Below are 24,058 nucleotides of genomic sequence, written 5' to 3' on the forward strand. Positions count from 1 at the left end.
TGGCTCTTAGAAGGACAGATAAACTCTTTTTTGAGACTTCAACTGGTGACCTTCATGATGGAAGTCCATATACATATACTACCCACTGCTCTAAACAACTGCAACAATGGGAATAAAAATGATAAATGCTTTGAAAAGAGTTTTAACAGTCCATAACATGCAAAAGGTCTTAGCAGCCAAATCTTCCTAACTTCTGTTTACAGTATCACCTTAAACATGAAGGTTTCACGTTGAAATTTCAGCAGACCAATCCTCCCAGGAGACAGGGGATAAGGACATTTACATTTGAAAAAGCAGAGTAAACAGTGGAGACAAGCAGCAAGTTGCCTTCTCCCTTCATTGACATTGTCCTTCCAAGGGCCCTGCCACAGATTAGCAATTTGCCCGGGCTCCAGCTTGCATCCTCAGGTGTATCAATTTTTCATGGCTTCCACACTATGAACACTCGCAGCCAGAAGGAGGTAATGCAAAATTGATTTGTATATTAAAGCTGCTTAGCCAAGCAGGGGCCAGCGGGACATTTAGTGATTACCCCCCTGAGATGCTGAGGGACTGAGAGGTGTACAGCCAGATCGGAGGAGAATGGGGACATTTTCCAAACGACACTGAAGTTATAACCACCCACTCAAGTGAACTCAGTCGAAGTCAAAGAAAAGAAATGTGCTGGCATGAATGTCAACTTCTGAATCATTACAGTTATAATGCAAATGAGAACTCGTGATAAAAAATGTTGCAATGTTAAGCTACATGTGATCGTGCTGTAAAAATGTGAAATTATTACTTTTCCTCCCAATCAAAGTCAGCACTTTCAGGCACGCAGTGGTGGGGGAAAAGAGACTTTGCTTATAATGCATCCAGTTGTATTATAGGCATAATTATGATTATACAGCATAATCTTGATCACTGTTTTCAAATGGTGACTTCACAAAATCGTGTTTCAGTAGATATGGACTCGGCAGGATTCTGCATGGAGTTCCTCCAAACTGAAATAACACAATTAAAGATCGTCACGCAGATAAATGCCCAGCATCAGTTCTATCTCATGGTGCTGGAATGATGACACTGATCGCTTTTGATGATCACTCTGCCCCCCTCGGTTGCACCCTCAGACTCTCAGCCTTTGGAACAGTTGGCTGTTAAAGATTAAAAGGAACGTGCCGGGGGAAAGAGAAAGAATACCGATGTTTTGGCCCTACTGCCCTTTTGCCTGAGACGATGCTAAATTAGCAGATCGTTTTGCTTTCTCCACAGGTGTCCAAACCAAAGTAATACATTGCATCGAGCGCAATGTACATACTGCGATTAAAAGTTCAGTATCTCACCATATTCTGTAAAGTAATTTGCTACATGTGATCTGCAACTGTGTTTTTTTTTTTTTTTTTTTTTCTCCCCGTGTGTCTTGTCTCCGAGACACCAAGCAATCCGTATCGTACGGTACACGAGAGAACTGCAAAAAAGACGTCTAATTCGGTTAAGAACTCCCCAGCATGAGACCGATGGCTGGCGATGCGGAGTGCCTTTAAGGAATAAGAGTGCCTGTCAGTGCAGTCTGTCAGCGGTTGCCTTGCTTCCTTCCATAACAAGCATACACATGTCTGGCAAGAGGGCGGAAGCGTGCAATGCGAGTTGCCACAGCAGCGGAGGCGCTGCATGCATCTTTAATGCAATAGCGACGGCCATGCCGGGCCCCTGGACAACTAATGTGGTCAGAGTTTACTCTGACTTCAATGGCACAAAGCGTTCTGATGTAAATCCCCCGGACGAGGTGCTCCGATCCGCAGCAAGGCAATTACAGCAATCCTTCACAGTAAGACTGAGTGGCACAAAGAGAGGCAATGGGCAATGGGGTACGGCTTTTCGTAAGACACTTGGAACCAAACACAGTAATGGGGATCATACAACTCAACGTAATTATTGCTTCTTAAGTCGGACGGTTTACAACTTTAATGGCATCCGCAGCGCTTCTGACAGGATGCCTTGTGAAGCCCGAGTCTGCAAATGGATGTGAAAATGCAAATGCTTCCACTGAGACTGCAGAGAAATATAATCCGCCGTATGGATCGTATGAAGCTAATCGTGCTACAGGGAGCCGCCCACTTCCCCTCTGGGAATGGTACCATTATTTACCTACCCTCTGGAATAAAAAGTCAGTTCCGTCTGCTTTTTTTGAGTGAAGTTACTGATGAGATAATGCGATTGAGTCAGTCACCTAGGAAATACAATGAACGATGCCAACGGACAGCAGAGAAGCGAGAAGAGCACTTCGTTTTTGTGTCCGCTTTAAAAATGACAGCTTTTACCATCTAATGTCATAAAATGGGAGCCAGGAGAAAGAGCTGGATTTATCATTTTCTCTGCACCCCCAGCTAGCCCTCCCCAACCTCCCTTACATCCATATCTCTTGTTGCGGTTCTCTTTTGTGGAGAGGCTTTGAATGATTTATGAAAGCTGAAAAAAGTGGAGGAAGGGTCATCACTTGATGTTGAACCAAGGCACCTTATGATGGGGAGACAGCAATGGGACACAGAATGTCACGCAGACGAGAGCACGCTAACCAGTCGCGTTCACCAAAGGTCTTCCCGGTGACACGGGCCGGGCAGAGCCGGTGCGCAGCACTCAGCCTCCAAATTGCCAAAACAGCATTTAAAATGACACCCTAATGGGTCAACTCTGTGGGGTCCCACTGCTGCCGCTCTCCAAAAGCCCTCCAATTCATTGAGTAGTATTTTTTCTCCCACGTGCTTTTTTACCCAAGAATTTCAAATGTGTGCACACAAAACCTGGTTGTTCAGTGGCAGTGATCAAAAGGGGACTGGCTTTTGAATTAAAAAAATGGTTTGCCAGGCAAGCTAAGTGGGTAATAGATGCTGGTAAAGGAATCGAATGGTAAAGATAGAAAAAAATCAGAATGTCATACTTTTCAGTGAATGTGAATTGGCCCAAAGGTCTCTTGTTGGCATGATGGTATGTTTTGAAGTCCTCCATTGCAGCAGAGGTCATGTTAATTGATTTTCGTGATGTTATTAAAACACTCTTTGCCTTAACCGATGAATAGTCAGACACAGCTTGAATTTTTAAATAAATAAAAAAGTGCCACAAATGTCACTCGGGATAAATTTTATTGAAGGTTCATCTATCAATTGTGCTGAAGGAGTCTTCCAAAGTATCCTTAAACTGTGTGCTATCAAGGGCTGATTTTTTTTTTTTTCACTTTGCGTTGTAAGGTATGAATATTATACAAAAATATTAGAACAAATGTGTGCACGTTTTTATTCAGTGCATTCAGCGTGATTTCTGCGCACCTTCGACAGTGGAGGTGAATCTGCTTTTTGTAATGTCAGCTGTTCACCACAGAGATACCCGAGAAAATACATTTGTATTGGCTTATGCGAATAATTTCAGCTACATTTTAGCTGGGTTATTTCTGTATCAGATTGCTCTTTTTTCGTGCAATAAAAACTCATTACACTGTGGCTTTTCTTTTTTTGGCAGAGTACAACAGTTGTAGACATTTATTCCAGTGCTTTCATAAAAGCTTTCTTTTCTTGTCACGAAAAGTTTCAAACTATTGCGTTGCCCTTATTTGAATGGCCTGTATTTTTAGTCATACAAATAATATTTTTATTATTTTACTTAATCACGCATGGCTTTATTAACATTCAAATGACTAATATAGGCTGGTTAGTTACATATTACCGGTACCCATAATTAAAGATTTCAGGATTTTGTAATGGAATAATAAAAAAAATATACTTTGCTTGTTATGTCAAGGTGACTGGTGACGTCGTGGTTGGAGCAGCTGCCTTTAGCTCTGGAAGTTGCTGGTTTGATCCCTGCCTCCGGCTATAGTGCCTTTGAACACGGTGCTTGCCCCGCAATTGCTCCAGCACCTTCACCCGACTGGGTACCTAGTTGTGTCCCTGCGATGGACTGACATCCCATCCAGGGTGTGGCCCACCCCCACCCTTTCAGCCTTGCGCCCAATGTCTCCGGGATAGGCTCTGGCTTGCTGCGACCCTGCTTGGGATAAGCGGTTCTTGAAATTGGTTGGTTGTTATGTCAAGAAGGAAAGATATTTTATAGCTAGAAATTTGGGATTAGATGAGTTGAATTTATTGCCAAACATATTTCGGGCTGGCTGTCAGTGAGCGCTCACTGCCATCTCAGATGCAAGAGTGATGCGAAACTCCACGTCAGATGGAGACAGTCCCCAACCCATGTGAGTCTGACGACGGGGCATGCGGAAGAGCTGTCAGGCTAAAGTCTTCCAATCGATCGTACAAATGTTCCTTTTTACCGTGACAGACAGGGGGTGGGGGGAGACCTGCCTACGAGGGAAGCAGCAAGACGAGAGGCCCGGAGCAACGTTCACTCCCCGGCAGACGCCGACGTCGCAATTACCCACATGTCAGTCCACCTGCCAGGGAGGATTCCCTCCAAGCCCATGCGCCAGGTACTCCGACACGCAGCAGCCGCGAGGCGCGAGGGAACCTGCATGTGCTGAGTGGACAGGTGCCTTTCCGCAGAAACTGACCTCCCCATGACCTGTGCTGCGGAGACAGTGTAGGGATTATGAGTCATAAAATGCCACATGACAGCGCACCAGGTAGAACACCTTTTCGCTTTCTACTGGAATTGCATTCAAGTCCTTAACTCTGAAATATTTGAAAACCTAACTTCTGAGCCAAATCTGTGTCACTTCGCTGAGTTCCAGTTCAAGTCATGAGTCACTGGCTGGATCACTGACCAAGTCTGAGCCACTCAAGTTTGATTCCAGGTCCAAGCCATCAATTTACTATATTAAAAAATGTAATTAGAAGATGATTTAGGACTCATGTCTGTGATTAAGAGGTAGAGTCTATACGATTGTGCTCAGTGTAACTTCTTCAAATGTAGGGAGTTACTCACACACACACTGGCTGAAGCCGCTTGTCCCGAGCGGGGTCGTGGCGAGCCAGAGCGTAACCCGGCAACACAGGGTGCAAGACTGGATGGCGGGGGGACACACCCAGGACAGGACACCAGTCTGTCACAAGGCACCCCAAGCAGGACTCGAACCCCAGACCCACCAGAGAGCGGGACCCAGCCAAGCCCGCTGTACCACCACACCCCTAGGAAGTTACTGTTAAGCCAAAAATATTATCTCTTGTCATTTCATGTATAAATGGACTTGTGTCATAGATCCAAGTTACATTGCTTTCATTTTTTAGTCCAGTTTTAAACTCTGATACTTAACTCTGGAGTCTTGTCCTGTAAAACTGCTATCCTGAGTTTCAATCCAAACTCCAGGATGCTTGATGTGCTCTGCTAATTCACCTACGCATTTTCTAGCATGCTCATCTCTGAGTTCTAACTGTGGATTTCCTTAATCCTCAATCTTCCTTTTGAACAAATCTCAACTAGCAGCCAATCCGCCAGCTCCTGCTGCTGTTTGGTGACATGTGACAACGGGTGTGTGTCGATAGGCTGTTGGCCAGGGCCTGTCCTCAGACTAACAGCAACACAGTCTGCTCTGGCATAATTCTTGGTGATGCACATTAAGGGCACTGACTATACACACACAATCACACACACACATACTCTCACAGATAATGTTTATGCGCTGTCCTTTCTCAATACTTGTACCCGGTTACTCAATGACTGGATTTAGGAACATACACCTCTATGTTTCCTTGGCAACCTTACAAACAAGGTTACAAATACAAGCCTTTTATAACATGTAAAACAGAAATGTATTATGATTTCAATTTACATGTAACTAGGGGATCCCTATGCAAATCCCTATAAATATACCTCAGTGTATAATTTCTCCAAACACTATTGACATTTTATGTAATCTGCATTAGAACAATATGTATTGTTGAAATGACTTTGCTATATTCCCAAAGTATGTCTGAGACCTGATGGGATGGATTACCCTATACATCAAACAAAATGGTATTTGTATGGCTAGCACAGTGGAGCAGCAGGTAGTGCTGGTGCCTCACAGCTCCTGAGTTGTGTAATTGATCCTAGGTCAAATCCTCACTTCATTTGTGTGTAGTTTGCATGTTCTTCCTGTGTAAAGGTGGGCTCTCTCCCACAGTCCAAAGAATTGTGTTTCACGAGAACTGGTGATTCTGTGTTGCCTATGGTGTGGGCACGCATGCATGTGTGTGTTGCACTTATCTGCTGCATAAATAGGTGAATGATTGTAGGGAGTTCAAGGATATCTAGCATGGTAAAAAAGGTGTAAGCTAAACAATATACAGTAATATGGTAATCATAGCATGTAGCTGGGAGGGGTCGGTTAATGAATAAATGTAAATGCATTGATGTCCATATGTCCATGCAGGTAAATTTTTCAGGGCTGCAGAAACACAGAAACATGTCGCAACATGCAGGCAAAGCCTTGTCTCAAGAGCACAGTGTGGATTCCTGCCAGTTTAACACCCAACAGAAAAGGATGTCTTCTTTCTCCTGCGCAAGCAACACATGCGGCGAGAGCCCATGAGCTGCGCTGGAGAAGCGAAGCGCGTGTGTCTGCCTCATGAGGTACCGGCACGCATCGAGGTGAGACGGAACAGCTGGTCAGCCGCTCGACCGTGACCGCTCTCCGGTGCGAGAGTGCGAGAGCGTGATGGTGGTCTTGCCTTCCATCCTGTCAATGCTGGATGGAGAGCCGTCCGCCTCGTCGACCGGCAGCCTCCGCCCCGCAGGGTCTGCCACCTAGTGGCCCGGCCACGTGTCTCGACACAAATGTGGAGTGGCCTCAGATTCAGTATTGATTTTTCGGCAGCGGTCTGACTTTTCACTTTGTAGGGCAATTGAAAAGGCCCTTTACTTTCTATAAGAAAATTGAGTACAGTGGTCGAGCGGCGAATGAACCATTAAATTCCCCGCTGCAGAAAATCACGTCAGAGTACAAGTGAGATTGTACCTGAGGATTTGCAGTAAAACACTGATTAATCTTGTCGTATCTCTGCTTAGAGGTTAGGGCAGCCATGGAACTTTCTGAAAACAAAAACAAAATAAGAAAAGGCCCTTACTTTCCATCCCCCTACACTGTAGAAGGTTCACGATTTTCAGCTTTTTCGAGTGCAGTAATTTCCCGTATTGTTTCATGTTGATCTGCAGGTTGAGGGGTAACACAGCTTGGCACCCCTGGCTGTGCTTTCAGATCTTTAACTCGGTGTTTGGAGAAGAGTTTGGATCCTGGGAGACTCAACGCCTCCGCCGCATCATGGATGTGTGGAGCGAGTGGTTTTTCCAGAGAGAAGAATGTAGTTCGGGTGTGCTGACTGTCCAAAAACCGTGATGCAATATACTCTTCTTGAACCACGGGCCTTTAATACACAGAGGGGTTCCGCCACTGCTGAGGAAATGCCGATTTGGCTGCTTGATTTGTTTTAAGGTTAAATGAAAGTAGCTGAATAAAGAAAGCTGCAGTCAAAAGAGTATACAGTCACTGTAGAATGCGGAGAGAATTTGATTTTACGAGGGGTTTCTTTTAATGCTCCTGCTTCAGCATTTTTTTCACATTTATAAAGGTTGAGTCTGGATTTTGAACACCCCCAACAGTTGAGCGCCAGAAGGCCTGAGCCAGTTACAGTTCTGTTATAGTTAGGCTAGTTCTCAACCTTCATTAGTCCTTGTCTGCACATTGCCCCTGTTGTAATTTGGTAAATGTGCCCCCCTTTTGAACTATCCAAACCATGCCATCTTCATCGGCAAGAGGGAATTCAACTGCATTCTTTTCATTCATTTCTTCTCTGTTCTGTTCTTTTTTTTTACATTAAAGGTTGATTTAATACTTAAATACGGACTATCATTGAGCATCATGTGCATGTTTGTTTCGTTCTTGAGCATTCGTTAGGTGCACGGTATATAATAGCTAAGAAAGCTGAACGAGCCCAGGCAGACAGCCGTACAGTTTTAGAAAGAAATTAATGCAGGGATTGATTAAGCAGTCTTGTTACGATGTCTTGTGAAAACTAATGCTAAGTATTAAAGTGATTTTTTTTTCTGTTTTAACAGGATTTAGTGACAGATTTAGTGACTCAGAAATGCATAGAAATTACGTCATCAATTTATGAGAATTCACCTAACGAAGGGTTTTTTTTTTTTTTTTTTTTTTTTGGGAACAAATGTCTTTTGCAAAGTGGGAATAGACTGGAAGTGAAATGTGTACGTCCGTGATGCATTAAAAACAACAAAGGGCATGGAAGTTAATATTGTTCAAAATGTGATGCTAATTTGTTTTGCTTCCATGCATTTCTTTGCTCTTTTTCACCTTTGAAGCAATTAGTTAGCTGGTATTATAACAAAACAAAGCTCAACTAAGCGTGCTGCACTTCTGAACCAAACACCCTTGGTATTGTTTATTATCTTATTATAATCTTATATAAGATTCGTACAGGAACACTGTCCATGCCACATGTGCATATCCCATTACCTTTCAATGTCTTGTAAAATTAGATTGCTAAGCAACATCTGTTTTGTTTAACAACTCTAATAACAAATTAGATAATAACCCCTGATGTTTTTCACAAGAATAACTTTTAGGGCCTGCCGGAGCATGGAAAAATGAGTTTTAACAAGAACACGTGGAAAAAGAGGACTTATGCAGTGGTCAAGGAGAAAGTCAGTACATTTACAGCTTCTAAATAATTCACCTCCTTAAATTACTGAAGACAAATGCAGATTCCTGTGAAGCCACTAACAGCCCACTATTTTTTAGGGTTTACTGCTTCTGTTCGCTAAGTTCCACCTCCAGCTATAGCCACCTCAACTGTATCTGACCTAAAGACGCAAACAAGTCGCAGAATAGCCAAGAATTACTTTTTTTAAGCCCATCCCCGCAGACAGCTGAAATTGAAATATTTTCATTCAGATACGTACATGCATATTGCTTATGGTAAACAAGCTACATTGAAGATTTAGTAATTGCAGTTTTAAATAAGTCTATATTAAATGGAAATAAGTTCAGAACAGCAGTATACTTTCTATATTCTCTTATCTGATATACACTAATGGGATATTTCTACTACTAATGGATTAACTCTTAAATACTGTCTCTTTTTTATTACTCTATTTTTAAGACCCACCCACTGGTGGAGATTCTGGCTAGTAACTTTATATGTTTTCGATTTTTAAATGTTTATTCTGTTAAAAGTTCTTATTTGGCAATAAAATATGGACTGTGAAACCCAGGAGTTTGGTAAAATTGGAGTCAAGTTTGTATATGTTTGAAATGAGTTTTCTGTAAAAATTAAGCAAAAGAGTAAAATAGCTCAGTTTCAAACTGATAAATCATAAAAGCTTGCTTCAAAAGTCAAGTTTTATGTCTTGGATTCCGTCCTAGAACACATGGGTAAAATAATACAAAAGACAACATTAACTGTAACATACATATGCATTTAAAGGATTTAGTAACTTATTCACATGTGAATATTATTGTCAGCCCTAAAGTAGACAGAGGCTGTAATATTCTGCGTAACCCAGAAAGTGCAGAGATCTCTGTTCAAAGTAGTGTCCAAGGCCTGCTGTGGAAAAATCAGAACAAGTGCGTAAATCCATCAGCCAGCTCTGTACCCAATTTCTTAAAGTACTTTATCGTTAAAAACAGGGCTTCTCAGCCATAGCCTCAAGCTGTGTCTGTGGCTTTTTGTTCCAGCTGAGCTCTTAATGAACTTTGCTTGATTGGGCTGTTGACTGAATCTGGACCATGACTACATTGAAGCCTTAAATGTTCTTTGAAAAACTAACTGTTGATAATGAAAATTTTTCATAAAGCACTAACTTGGTCTTTCGTTTTGATTTCAAAACTTGCATTTCCATCTTTGTAGTCAATTTTCTTATTACGTCAACACACTTCAGGAAAACCAACAAGGGCACTGATGTGAAAATTAACTGCAGAAACTCTGCAGAAATCACACGGCACGTTTCAAATGTATTTTTGTGATGTAAACACTTGCAAATATTTAGCACAATGAGTTGTTCAACGTTTACAAACTGAGTGGTTGTTAGAATTTGAAACTGCTGTCTTGCTCTGTTAAAGGACGAGTCCACCAAGGAAGGCAGTCTGCTTAAATTCCTCCAGAGAAACTCAACAGTCGGCACCGAACACGTTGCAGAAGTAATTAGCATGGCTTCGGAGCAGAAATGGCCGCAATTTGTTCTGGCGGATCGCCCTGCCGGCAACGCGGCAGCAAGGGAGACGTCGCTTGATCATTTGAACCCCATCCAAACAGCAGGCTCACAACCGCTGACTACTCATCTGAGTCATGTCACCATTCACATTCAGGTAAACTGGCCCCGCCCATAAAAAATCCTTGCAAGACCCAACCAGACGTTGATAAATGTCTGAGTTATGCATTTACATTTATTCATTTATTAGACACTTTTTCTCCAAGGCTACATACAAGGATTATTAACTAGTATTTACTTGACACCTTTATCCAAGGTGACTTAGAGTGCTAGATACACTACATTAGACTCCCTACTATTGTTCTACCTATATACCACAGGCAAAGTCACAAACACGTACAAACACACATAAAGGAACATTTAGAGCCACCATCACCTGAAAAGCATGTATTTGGACGGTGGCTGGACATTCAAACAATGGAACATACAAACTCTGCACATGCCAAGCCAGATTCAAACCCATGTTCATTCGTTCAACCCAGGAGCTGTAAGGCACCACTGCTGCCTGCTGAGCCACCATTCTGCCGGGACATTTCAAATGAAAGGATTTTCCATGATTTACACACAATTTTTTTGTCTTTAATTTGAGACACCCTGTGAAATCCAACAATAATTAATTTGTTGTTCGGTGCTCATCTGATGTTTAAGGACATTGACTTGCTCCTGCTACAGACAAGAGTGAACTCGTGAGCTAAGGCACCTCTTTGCTACACAGTGCATTGTCTCCTTAGCCAATAAACTGATGCTGTTTTTTTTTTTTTAAAAAATTTTCTGTTCTTTTCAGGTGGCTGTTTTGCAAAGATATCAGACCACTCTGATGACCGATTCCTCTGGCTGCCCACCAGCAGCTCTCCAACACAGGAGAGAACCACGAAGCAGCATAACACCATCTCCAAGAGCTTCGACAGCATATAGACCTGTATGTGATGCATTATGCCGTGAAAAAGGGTTGAAAATAGACTTCACTCTCTCTTTTCAATTCACACTCTTGTGTTGATGGGCCTGTTGCTTATTTATGCTATTTTCAATGGACATGGTGCTGGCAGCTCGGTGAAGAGGTCTAAGCGTGTCTCTCCAAAGAAGAAGTCATCTCTATTTATTATTATTAAACTCACCTGAACAACATTCAGTTCCACCAGCCCTCTTGATTCTCCATCAGCTTGGGCGATGATGGTATAATAGGAAACACCGAGGCCCAAAGCAATGACAACTTGGCCTTATAATCCTCGAGGACTTCTTAGTCAATATTTAGAGATTGAATCACCCCCTCATATCACAAAACAATTAAACGCATTAGCTGAGCGGCTTAGACTTACTTTACATTTTGATTAGAATCAATTTCTTGCTTTGCGCTTAATGATCTGTGTAAACAAACTACAAAAAGCTGATCTTCAAATGTTTGGACAGCAACTTAACATTTTTGGCAATGTTTAAATATGAGCGGCCTGGAATAGAGTATGGATTTTCATTGCTTTCACACACACACACACACACACACACACACACTTTCTGAACCACTTGTCCCATACGGGGTCGCGGGGAGCCGGAGCCTAACCTGGCAACACAGGGCGTAAGGCCGGAGGGGGAGGGGGGACACACCCAGGACAGGACGCCAGTCTGTCGCAAGGCACCCCAAGTAAGACTTGAACCCCAGACCCACGGGAGAGCAGGACCTGGTCAACCCACTGCGCCACCTCGCCCCCCTTCATTGCTTTCAGACTTTGAAAAAAAAAAAAAAAAAAATATATATATATATATATATTCATACAGTGAGGGGGTGCGGTGGCGCAGTGGGTTGGACCACAGTCCTGCTCTTCGGTGGGTCTGGGGTTCAAGTCCCGCTTGGGGTGCCTTGCGACGGACTGGCGTCCCGTCCTGGGTGTGTCCCCTCCCCCTCCAGCCTTACGCTCTGAGTTGCCGGGTTAGGCTCCGGTTCCCCGTGACCCCATATGGGACAAGCGGTTCTGAAAATGTGTGTGTGTGTGTGTGTATTCATACAGTCCTTTCTTTGAACTTGTGGCCTATTTTTATTTATAAGAACCTAAGAAAAGTATAACTAATGTGTGAGGAGTTGTGATGTGACACCAGGAGGTTGCCTTTATATTTTTCCATCCATAAATGAATGAAGAACAAATGGAATTCTGTTTCTTGAGTAAAAGTTAAAAACAAAGACAACAAGAATTACATGAAATGATGCAAAAAGGCTGTAGTGGATTTAAATGTCAGTATTAATTGATGTCATCCTACAGCTTTGAAGTGTCTTCTGTTTTTTCGCGTAAAAGAAATGTTTGACAGAATGTGACAACAAGGATAATGCTCACTTTCAGATTACTGACTGAACTTGTAAAAGGTGAGGTAAGACTGAGGTAAGGCTGAGGTAAAAAAGAAAATAAAGTGCAGTAAGGGGTGTTCCAGCAAGGTAATGACAACACAGGTCTTGTAAAACATGGTACTGAAGGACGGTGAATCAAACGCAATGATCGTAATCAAATCTGGGATGAGTGACAAGATCAGATGCATTGATTTTCCAAAAGACCTTTTCTCTGCCTCAGTCCGCAAACGCAAGCTGACAAATTGAAAGGGCAGCTCAATGTTACAATGAGTATGTTAAGCCGAAACTAAACTTTAAACAGTCGTCACTTCTTCCACTATCCCGATTAAAAAAAAAAGAAAGAAAGAAAAAAAAAAAACACTAGGTAAATTTTAAAAGGAAAACAAAGTAAATGTTGTGCTTTATTGTGTTGTTTCAATAAAATATAAAGGGACAATGACTCACGGATAGTTAGATCACCAGTACGAACTGCTTTGCCAGGAAGCAATGCAAGACATACCTATTCTTGTATCTGACATCATGGAGAATGATTCATACCAATTAATATTTGAAGCTTTGCTGAAACCTCGTGCTAAATAGAACCGGCTCTGTGTTTCGGGAGAGCCGCGGTAGCGTATACTGACGCAGTGCAACCGGCAGGCCTTTTTCAATGCTAAACTGAAATGTCAGGTGAAATACTCGTCTCGGCACTTCAAGCGCGGCGCAACGATGGGGCCTCGCGCAGATGTCTTCATATTGTCGTCAAGCTTTCAGAAGCCTATTAAGGATGAAGGCTTATTTAAAGGTTGTTTTGCTAACTTGAACAGAAAAACAGAAATTCCCTTCGAACAATCGCACGTGACACGCCGCGTTCAAACGTCACGTTTCCGGAACTTACCCCGTCCGCGTGCAGCGCGAACGCGCGTGGGACGCGCTCTGGAATGTGATGTTTTTCGATACACTTTAAGAGTAAAAGCCACGCGGAGACGCACGCTTGCATAATTTCCCTCTGCGGAGCCATTTCGCCCGGGATAAGGATTCCAAATTTGTTCTGGCACCGCACTTCCGAATCCTACACTAATGCTTTAGACGGCTGGATTATCTGTTCAAATTCCCCATCGTCTGCACATGTACTGACTAAGCGCCTAAAATGGTCCATCTAGGAAAAGAGTGCAGTAAATAAATTGTTGGTCTGGGTGTTTTAGTTCCACAAGGTTTGGAGGTCCTGACCCTGTCAGAGCTCAGCGAAGGCCACCATGGGAAGGACTTTGGAGAAAGTAGGGCTCAGGCTCCTTGTCAAGGGAGCCGCAGTAATATGAAGTTGAACTGCAGTAAGTGGGTGAAAAACAAAGCGCGCTTTGCAACAGCAAGAAGCCGAATCGTCACGGTAGCGTTTCGCTGTGCAAATTCAGACTCCCAGGTTGCTGACGAGTGAGAAAATCTTAGAATCACAGCAGGACCTTTCCCTGGCTGAACCTTGTATTCCCTCCCCCGGGAAAAAGGCAGTGCGTCAGGTGTCTGCATTTAGAAGCTCTGATACGGTAGTATGCATGTCAAAGGCATTGCAAACACGCGTGAACATCACTACTGCAACATGACTGATCCCAAATTATAGCTTACTTGTGGCTGACATGCGGAGGAGTAAGACTCAGAATCAGAACTGACAGGATTCAAACTAAACTTGACTTCGGTAGGATTGACACCTGAAGCAGAAGTGAAGGTTATGCTAAAGTATACGTATATCTATACATGTATATTTCCATTAATGCACAGTTTGTATGACATGCTGTGTATGTACTTGTCTGCATATAAATACATAGAAATTATAATAATTATATTATATATATAACTATATATATATAGCCTTGAGACGGACTGGCGTCCCGCCCTGGGTGTATCCCCTCCCCCTCCAGCCTTACGCCCTGTGTTGCCGGGTTAGGCTCTGGCTCCCCAGGACCCCGTACAGGACAAGCTGTTCAGAAAGTGTGTGTGTGTGTGTGTGTGTGTATATATAAATATATAGAGATGCATATATGTGCATCTCTATATATTTATATGTATACAAGTATACACATATATATATATATATATATATACACATATATACTGTATATATAAACTATAAAAAAAATACATAGGACACACACACATACATACATACATACATACATACATACTGTACATACATATATTTTTATGTTTACATATATATGTATTTATATATTTTTATGCATACATAAGTAGATAAAGTACATAATCACATATAAATTATATCCTTATATGTGTGTGCATCTACAGACACACATGAAAGTTTTTTTTTTTAGTCATCCATAAGCATAGACTTCTCAAATGCAGGCTATTTCTCTCATGGAGAATATGTGAATCTGAAGCAGCTCTGCTGTGAAAGGCAGAAATAATGCTTTTTCTCTTGCACATGCTTTCAATTCCACTGCCTGAGTATCAGCCAAATCAAAATGAAAATGTCAAGTCTGAAAATGTCACAGGGAGAAAATGGCGACCCGGAAACCCTCCGAAGATGAGCTGAATAAGTCTGACCAGCCATGTGGCACAATGCCTTTGGTGGGCACAATTTCATAGTTTCGCATGCTGTTATTTGGCATTGCATCTGTGGGGAAATACTTGAAGATGGACAACAGTGAGACGGGGAGCAAAAGCAGAAAAAAAAAAACATATTTTGCACTGTTTGCTACAACTGTGGGGGGTGCGGTGGTGCAGTGGGTTGGACCGCAGTCCTGCTGTCCGGTGGGTCTGGGGTTCGAGTCCCGCTTGGGGTGCCTTGCGGTGGACTGGCGTCCCGTCCTGGGTGTGTCCCCTTCCCCCTCTGGCCTTACGCCCTGTGTTGCCGGGTAGGCTCCGGTTCCCCGTGACCCCGTAAGGGACAAGCGGTTCTGAAAATGTGTGTGTGTGTGTGTGTGTGCTACAACTGTACAATTCTGACTCATGCAATTGGGTTAAGGCCATTCGGAGGGCATGACATCCAAATGGCATCGGAGCCATTCAAGGACAAGGCCTGGTTCAGTGTGTGACTTATAATTTCTATTTAAATGTATCCATTCAGCACAAAAGTATACATTAACTCCAAGAGAATGGCTGGAATGAGAAAAGAATAAGTTATCTATGGCGGAATATGTCAGGAAAAAAATCTGACCAAATCCGAATGAAATAAAATGAACTTGTTCAGCTACAAGAGAGTTCAAAGTCTAATGCAAACTTTTTTTTTTTTTTTTGCTTCTAATAGAAAGAGATTAAAGATTTCTTCAGAACTCAAAACTACTGTTAGCAGTGGGAAACGTTAGGGCTCAGTTAGATGGTGGGTAGATTCTTGGAAAAGCGATGATGTCGCCATTTAATCCAAGCGTAGCTGTGCGAAACAAAAGAATAATGAACACCAGGCTGCATGTTTCGAGTTGAGCCGTCCATAAGCGAAAATAAATATGTTCTTAACAACAGATTGCTTTTCTCAGCCCTTCCAGCACTTTCAGAGCAGAACAGAGGGAAAACTTCTGAAGAATCTGTTTTCTGAAAAGTCCCGTACATACCTCTGTCAGGTACTTGCAATGCCAGACTATTCCAAAATGAACATTTATTACACCATGACGCTTCTGTGAACTATTTAGCGGGGAAACGACGCTGGGAAGATAAATGTTCCAGGTGAGGGGGGCATTATTTTCAGTGATCAATAATGCAGGAGACAATAAACTTCTCCTGAGAAAGAATATTACATCATCACTTTTGAGAAAATGGAACATTTTCAACACCTTTCTTTGTCTTTGAGGAGTCGGGCCCTGACGGTTCCCCGCAGGTTTCTAAGGCTTGCCACAGAGCACTATCTCAGCAGGCAGGGACACAGGAGTGCCTCCGACATCACAGAAATCGATATTAACAAGATTGCAAACATTCACTGCTGAGTTTTATCGTTGTCAATAATGGACCCTAATGCAGGGCATTACCAAACCAATCAGGTTAGGTTCTGCCCCAGCAAGGCCCGAGACGCTTGTTTTGCAAGAATTCATTCACATGACACACGAGGAAAAATGGAAAGAAAGCTAAGAAAAAATAATGGAAGAAAACAACATTATTGGGCACTGAATGATTGGAGAACCTACTATGTTATCACACCCTATTTGGGCTTGAATCTACTTTTGACCTTTAAAGGGCTTGCCAAGCAGAAGAGGCTATAAAGTGCAATCGTGTAATATCGAACTGTACTGTATTGTGTCGTTTCGTATTGGATCGTATCGTTTAATACGTTGCCAATACAATGTGCTTACAATTTTCAGCTCTGCACTGGGACTCATTAGACTCTTAGCATACAGCGACATGTCTTACCAATAGGTATTCTTTGTTGTCTCATTATTATTAATTATTATTATTATTATTATTATTAAAAGTAGTAATAGTAGTGGAAGTAGCAGTGCTAGTTAGAATTATGGCACTGACTTAAACATTTCTTCCATAATAAAATCTACAATATCTCTCCTGTCACACTAACAATGCGGACCAATCACAGCCAACAATTAAATTAAATCTAAACAAAACCGAAATAGTAGATTGAACTCTATTATGATTTCAAAGTATTTTTTTAACCAAAGCGACACGCAATGTTAAGCCACTCACAGCTGTCAGTAATGTACCGTTTATACAATTGTTTTCAGGGTAAGTATGTGGCTCAAAGGTACTACAGCGGGAGCAGGAATTTAATATTCATTTCAAAAGAGTCAGTGAAGGCGTCAAAAAATGCAAGTCACGAAATGCCAAGATTGTTCATGGCTTATTTTCAATAAGAGTGCAGATACGGACACTGGTAGCTGGTACTGGTAGCGAAGCAAATAGATCCATATGTTTGTTCAGCAAGTGATCCAGTTAGACAGGGAATTCAGTGTTAGAGCAAAGAGCATTACACTGCCTCAGCAAACTGCAAGCACTAATGCAATGAGAGGAATGAGCTGGAGTACTAAAGCACATTCTATATGAGGTAACGCGTTGCATTAGCCGGCCCCTCACCCACATCCATTACATCTGCTCTGAGTCATGCTGTGTTACAGCACCAAAGTGCCAGAGAGGTTTCAGAACCCTGCCTGGTCGGATGCATGCGAGGTCCCTCGATGAGCCCAAGGGGCGTCACGAGGAGAGCATCTCCCGTATCACATTTCAAATACTAGGATGGAAAAAGCATTAGGGATCAATGGCACCAACTGCAACCACATGAACGTACTGTTCCTGTAATAAAAATCACCAGGGGATGTGTGCATCAGTTACATGGGATTGTTCTGTATATTGTACATTGGTACACGTACTGTGTACAGAATTACAGAGCAACACGGAAATTCCATAGCAACAACAAACAAAAGAATCCTTAACTTAAAATATGACCTCCCGGATTCCTGGAGTTCATTTGGAGAGACAGAAAATGTATACGTTCCGCGGTGCAAATTTTCAATTCACAACAAGGCAGTGAACAGTAAATTTGGTATGTACGGTATATATATATATATATTTTTTTTTTTTGGTTTATCTACTGTATACTGAACAGAATATATTTTGTTTTTTTTTTTTTTTTTTCAGGCACCACAGCATCACCATCTGATTCTGAATAAAGCATACATAACCTTTGAGATGTACTGCAGAGTTTCAAAATAGACCCTTTGTATTATATTACGATCACCAAAAGGTTAATGCTATGTTTGAATAAAGGAAAGGAGATAAAAATTCAAATAGCTGGCTAGAAAAACTAGTTGTGTTGCAAGGTGTCAAAACTTATAAAACGTGTTTGAATCAATTATCCTTGAGATTCAAGGACATGCTGCAGCACTGCACATGTTATCATTGTTTAGTCACAGTCTCACCAAGGTCTGCTATGGGACTATTCTAACCTTTATGCTAAATGTTCACCCCAGATAAAATTTACATTTGTTTAGACTTTTAAAGGTCTTTCATGAAGGACAAAGTCCTTTGAACGCCAGATAAAGTACAGAACAAAATGATCGTTTTAAGCATTATAATTGTGGGGAAAGTATGAATTTGTTTCAATTAAATGATAAAAGTTTATAATGTAACATTTGGCTTTTTAATTTTGCACAAAGCACTCTTGTCTGAATACCAATTTGAGCAATAATTTTTGCTGCACTGCTGTTTATGAATGTGATATTTTTTGCGCATTTTGCTATAGAAATGACTTGTTTTTAATGATCCATAACTGACAAAAGGAATAATGAGAGGTAATGTAAATAGGCAGTTCGTGAGGTGTTTGTGCAAAACATTCTTAGTGGGACGTAACAGAAAGGTTGTTTATTTCTTGCTGTGTTTTAGCCTTCCATAGAACTGACGAATTTGACATTGCGATATTATTCATTCAGTCACCGGAATATGTATTCAGCTCAACCACAGGAAAGAAATTGGAGGCCTTACTTTCGGCATCGAGTGCCTTAAAATCATTCCTCGCTCTCTTCACTCAGCTGGAGAGGGACAAAGTGCTGTTTGACATGCAGATCGGTATTCGTGTGCTGTGACAGATTTATACATTCGCGATCACGGCCAATGGCTGCTCTACTTGTGTGTTTGCATGTGAGGCAGAAGGAGTGTAGACTGTTATTTTCTCACAGGCCATGGGTTTCAGCACCCTACAATCTAGTCTGAATAACAAGTTGACCTCAACTTGTGCAAAACACAACTGAATTGTCATCATTGTTATTAATTTGCTGCCTTGTTACAGTATTTCACCCATTTATATTATACAGTATATATATTTACAGAGCAATCTACACCTGCAGCCAGTAGGTCACAAAGCCATGCCTTGACCGCTCTGCAATGCAGGCCTGATTGTCGCTGAACATATCAGAGATTATTCAATAGCTGAACAGAAACACATGTACAGAGAAGCTTTATTGTAAACATAAATAGGGGGAATGCACACAACCCTGACTAATATAATGGCTCACAATTCATGCCTTAAAATGCTAGATATACAGTACATCAAGGCTTTATCCCTATCCCTGATGTGTCTCTATAAATTTAGAAAGTAGATTTGTCACTATTTTAATTCTATTGCATGATGTGCATATTGTGCATGATTTAATCTGTGTGTTCAAAAAATTCTCATTTCATTGTTTTCTAAAATATGCAGTGACGGGTCAAGTCAGTCCATCCATCCGTCCGTCCGTCCATCCATCCATCCATCCATCCATCCATCCATCCATCCATCTTTAACTGGTCCAGTGCAGGGTCATGGCAGGTCCTCTCCCAGAAGCTCAGGCTGTGAGGCAGGGTACACCCTGGACAGGATGCCAGTCCTAGAACAAACCCAAAAATGTGACCGCGTAAGAGAGTAAACACAGCAGTTGAAAGAATTCTTTTAAGAGCCTAACAGGAGCTGGAAACCCGTGTGCAAAATCTCACTCCAGCTCTCTTTGGTTCTTCTCTCAGCGTGACAGCTACAACAAAAGCGTTCACACTGTACAGCCCTTCAACCAGAAGACAACGGCATCTGTACCTTCCACGGGTTCTCAGTATGCATTTTTGGTAATGGGAGCAGCGAAGGGGGCAGCTCAGCGGTAGGCACTTGTGACTGATGTACACACACTGCACTCTACGTTACTGCTGACACAGTACACACAGGGGTCAGGCTGAGATGCTCCATCTGGGATATATGGAAATCAGTCTTCATTCTTCCTTGGATGTGTTGCCCTGCTGAAAGGTCTCTGGAATGCTACTACTGCCCCCTGCAGTTTGCCCCCGGTACAGTGGAGCGCGGTGAGCCCGACAAATAATGACTCATCAAAAAAGACAGCGGCATGGAATAATTAAGCCCTGTTTGTGGTTAATCCAGTTTATTGTGATGCCATCAAGGGCTTAAGGATTAAGAGACCCTAAAGTGCTTTTGTGGGGAGTGTGAGCCTATTCACTGGAACATCACATTTTTCACACTTAAAAAATAAATCCAAGTGTTTTCTCACTATGCAATATGCTGACTCGTATTTTTTTTTTTTTCCCCTGAAGCAGAGAGATTACCTGTGGACAAGATAATGTGGTTGATAACGCATGCCATGAGATCGCCAAGTCCTTGAGAGAATACCTTACTGGCACCTACCGCTAATTTCATCACATACAACGCAACTAAAAGCATAATAAATCTGAATCTGTGGCCGTCTTATGCAAGAGCTCTCCTCCTCCTTGAGACAGTAAATTGCTCAGCTCTTGAAATATCTGCAACCTTCTGACACCTAGCTTACATTAGCCTAATTGCCTTTTCTTCCCAATGTTCCTGGAATTTAAAAAAAAAAAAAGTATTGAAGAAATCTCTTGGTTCTTAGGAGCTTCAGGAGCACAAAGCAAGTTAAGCGTTATCTCTTTGAGAAGAGGATCAAAGACGGAGAACGTCAAATCACAGTGATTCACCACCAAGTGGAACTGGCGAGAAATCATTCATATATGGTGTATGGGTAAGGATGTGCGTTGTGCTCGTTTTCGTTTTGGTCTAATTAAGAGTTATGAGCCATCAGATTCTGTGCTCTGCTGTCCTATTTTAAGACTGCTTTTTTTTTTTTTTTTTTTAAAGTGGCCTAATGTCTTGCGTGGGAATTTACTTTTTCATGAGATATCACATTTTTCAATAAGCAACCTTTTTGAAGCAGTTTGAAGGAATAGCAGTGCCACCAACATGCAACATAAGCAACGTATGTTTGAAAAAGGACAAATGGCAGCATAACACACTTATGTTTCTTTAAATGCCTCAGCTTAACATATTGGCAATCTTATCGTATTTAACATATTAGATATCTGAACAGCATGTCTTATGTTTGGCACGGAGATGATTGTTTGGTCCTTCGAGCCCCTTACACTTTGAGTGTAAAGTTTTACCTTCTGCTTGTTTTCATAAAACGCAACGATCCAAACCATGAAGGACAGCTATTCCCCTTATTCCTGAAAGTATACAGCTTTTTAACAAATAAATTGGGCCTTTTCAAATTAACATTTTACGACATTTATTCTAGTTTAAATTCAGCATAAGTGTATTATGTGATTATTGATTGTGATTGTTGCACCTTTCCATTTATTCCATTCATCTATCTATCTATCTATCTATCTATCTATCTATCTATCTATCTATCTATCTATCTATCTATCTAACCCATGTTCTGTCTACTCCCATGACTCCTGCAGCTAAGTGCTGTTGGAAGCAGGCAGGCAGCGTTTTCTCCTGCATTTACAGGAAGCTAATTACAGGAAGAGTGATGAAGAGATATCTGGACTCTGAGGCTGCTCTAGAGTCCAGCCAAGAAAAAGTTTTTAATCTTACTCTGGCACTCTAGGCTAAACTGCAGTGATGGCCAAAATGTCTGTTGCTGCGTTCAGAAAAAAAAAAAAAAAAAGAACGGAGCATGTGGAGCAGACTGTTCTAAACACACAGTCCAAAACATGGGTAAATGATACCAGTCTGTTTCTGAACTCAAATCCCACGCTCTGTATCTAATGTACATAGTATCGGTCATAACATTCTACCGCAAATCCATCCTTCAAGAGAAATAATCTGTCTGGAAGTTTTGCAGCAAATAAATTGAATCTTCCCGGTATGAATCTTGTTACTCTATGTGCAGGCAAATGGAAAAAGTAATAGGGCTTGGTGTGATGCTGAGATTTTTGACTAACGCAGAGAAGTTATGAAAATGGAACGGGTGGAAATCTGCATTGGTTATCTGTCCTCCATCTGTAATAGAGCTACGATGAAAGTCAATCAGAACAAATCACAACAAAAACATATCCTGTTTTTAGCACCTGAAATAATCCTCCTGTTAAATATAATTTTATTTACTGTTTTTTGAATTCATTTATTTGACTGATTTGGCAGATGTGCTCATCCAGAGCAATGTATAATTAGTATAAAGTACAGGTAATTATTCAGAGTGGTATCTGCTATTAATTAGAGTATTAAAGCTGGTCAGGGGTTGATAATATTTATATGTGATATAAGCCAAAGGTACTTACAGTAATGAGACGCAATAAACAGGGATGAATCCTAAGCAGCTGTTGATGCAGAAAAATTACCATAGCACTGTTACTTTCAGATGACAGTATGAGGAACCTGGAAAACTGAGGAACAGTCAGGGAAGTTTCTGTAAGTCCTTCATTTAAGCAGGAATTTACAGAGGACATAGTTCTGACAAAAGATAAGGCAGGGAAGGACTTCTGATAGAGGGAGGCCAAGCAAGGTGCACAGATCAGGCTGCTGGGGGTGATCACATGCTTGTTGGCATCTAGACACTGAGTCTCTGGGTCCAGCTGAGGTTGCCAGTAGTGGCCTGAAAGTGAGTCGTGGTGAGTTACCGGTGAACAAACTGATAGTCAAGAGTGTTCTGGGTATTTGTTTGGTCATTTGGCCATTGCTATCTCACAGCGCCTGGGTGGTACGAGAGGACATGGGTTTGATCTCCGCTCAGTCTGTGTGGAGTTTGCATGTTCTCCCTGTGTCTTTGCGGGTTTCCTCCGGGTGCTCTGGTTTCCTCCCACAGTCCAAAGACATGCTGTTCAGGTTCACCCATAGTGTGTGAGTGACAGAGAGAATGTGTTCCACTGATGTATGGATGAGTGACCCAGTGTAAGTAGTGTATCTAGCAGTGTAAGTCACCTTGGTGAATAAGATGTGTGGGCTGGTAACACTGCATAGAGTTCGTTGGAAGTCGCTTTGGAGAAACACGTCTCCTAAATACACACACACACACATTTTCAGAACCGCTTGTCCCATACGGGGTCGCGGGGAACCGGAGCCTACCCGGTAACACAGGGCGTAAGGCCGGAAGGGGAGGGGACACACCCAGGACGGGACGCCAGTCCGTCACAAGGCACCCCAAGCGGGACTCGAACCCCAGACCCACCGGAGAGCAGGACTGTGGTCCAACCCACTGCACCACCGCATCCCCAGTCTCCTAAATAGATACGTGTAAATGTAAAACAATGATCGCGAGTGGGATTTGATGGCACAAGCAAAGATTTTTACCAGATGTTTGGTTGAGTACCCCTGTTGTGCAGCAGTTAAAGTATAGGTTAGTGCCGTTGACTTGCTACAAAAAGACAAAAAGTGGTTAATATCAGACTTCCTAGAGTAGTACCCATGATCAAGGTACCGATCCTGAATTGCGCAACTCAAAATGATCCGACTGTATAAATGGGTAAATTATTGTAATTTGCTTAGTAAAAAAAGTAACTTCTTAAGTTGTTTTGCTGAAGTGCATCTGTTAAATGAGTAAATACCAGTAATAATGAAACCACTGGGAGGCAAGTTCTGGTGGCTGGTGATGCTGAGCACTACAGAAAGGATCAACAGGGGGAGTTGTCAGCCAAGAGCAGTTTTGGCATGTAAAGATTTTTCTAGAAAAGTAAGGTTGGCGGCAATATCCTTGCACACACACTTTTTAGAAAAGAGAAACAAATAGTTTCAAACAGAGGTGGGGCTAAGTCAGTAAGTTTGTGAAGAAAGTTGTGATGTGTGTCTGTTTGAAGATAGAAGAGGAAGAACCGGGTGAGAAAGGTGTTAAGTCCATTAGC

This window comes from Scleropages formosus, chromosome 16 (genome assembly GCF_900964775.1).
Source record: "Scleropages formosus chromosome 16, fSclFor1.1, whole genome shotgun sequence".
Classification (NCBI taxonomy): domain Eukaryota; kingdom Metazoa; phylum Chordata; class Actinopteri; order Osteoglossiformes; family Osteoglossidae; genus Scleropages; species Scleropages formosus.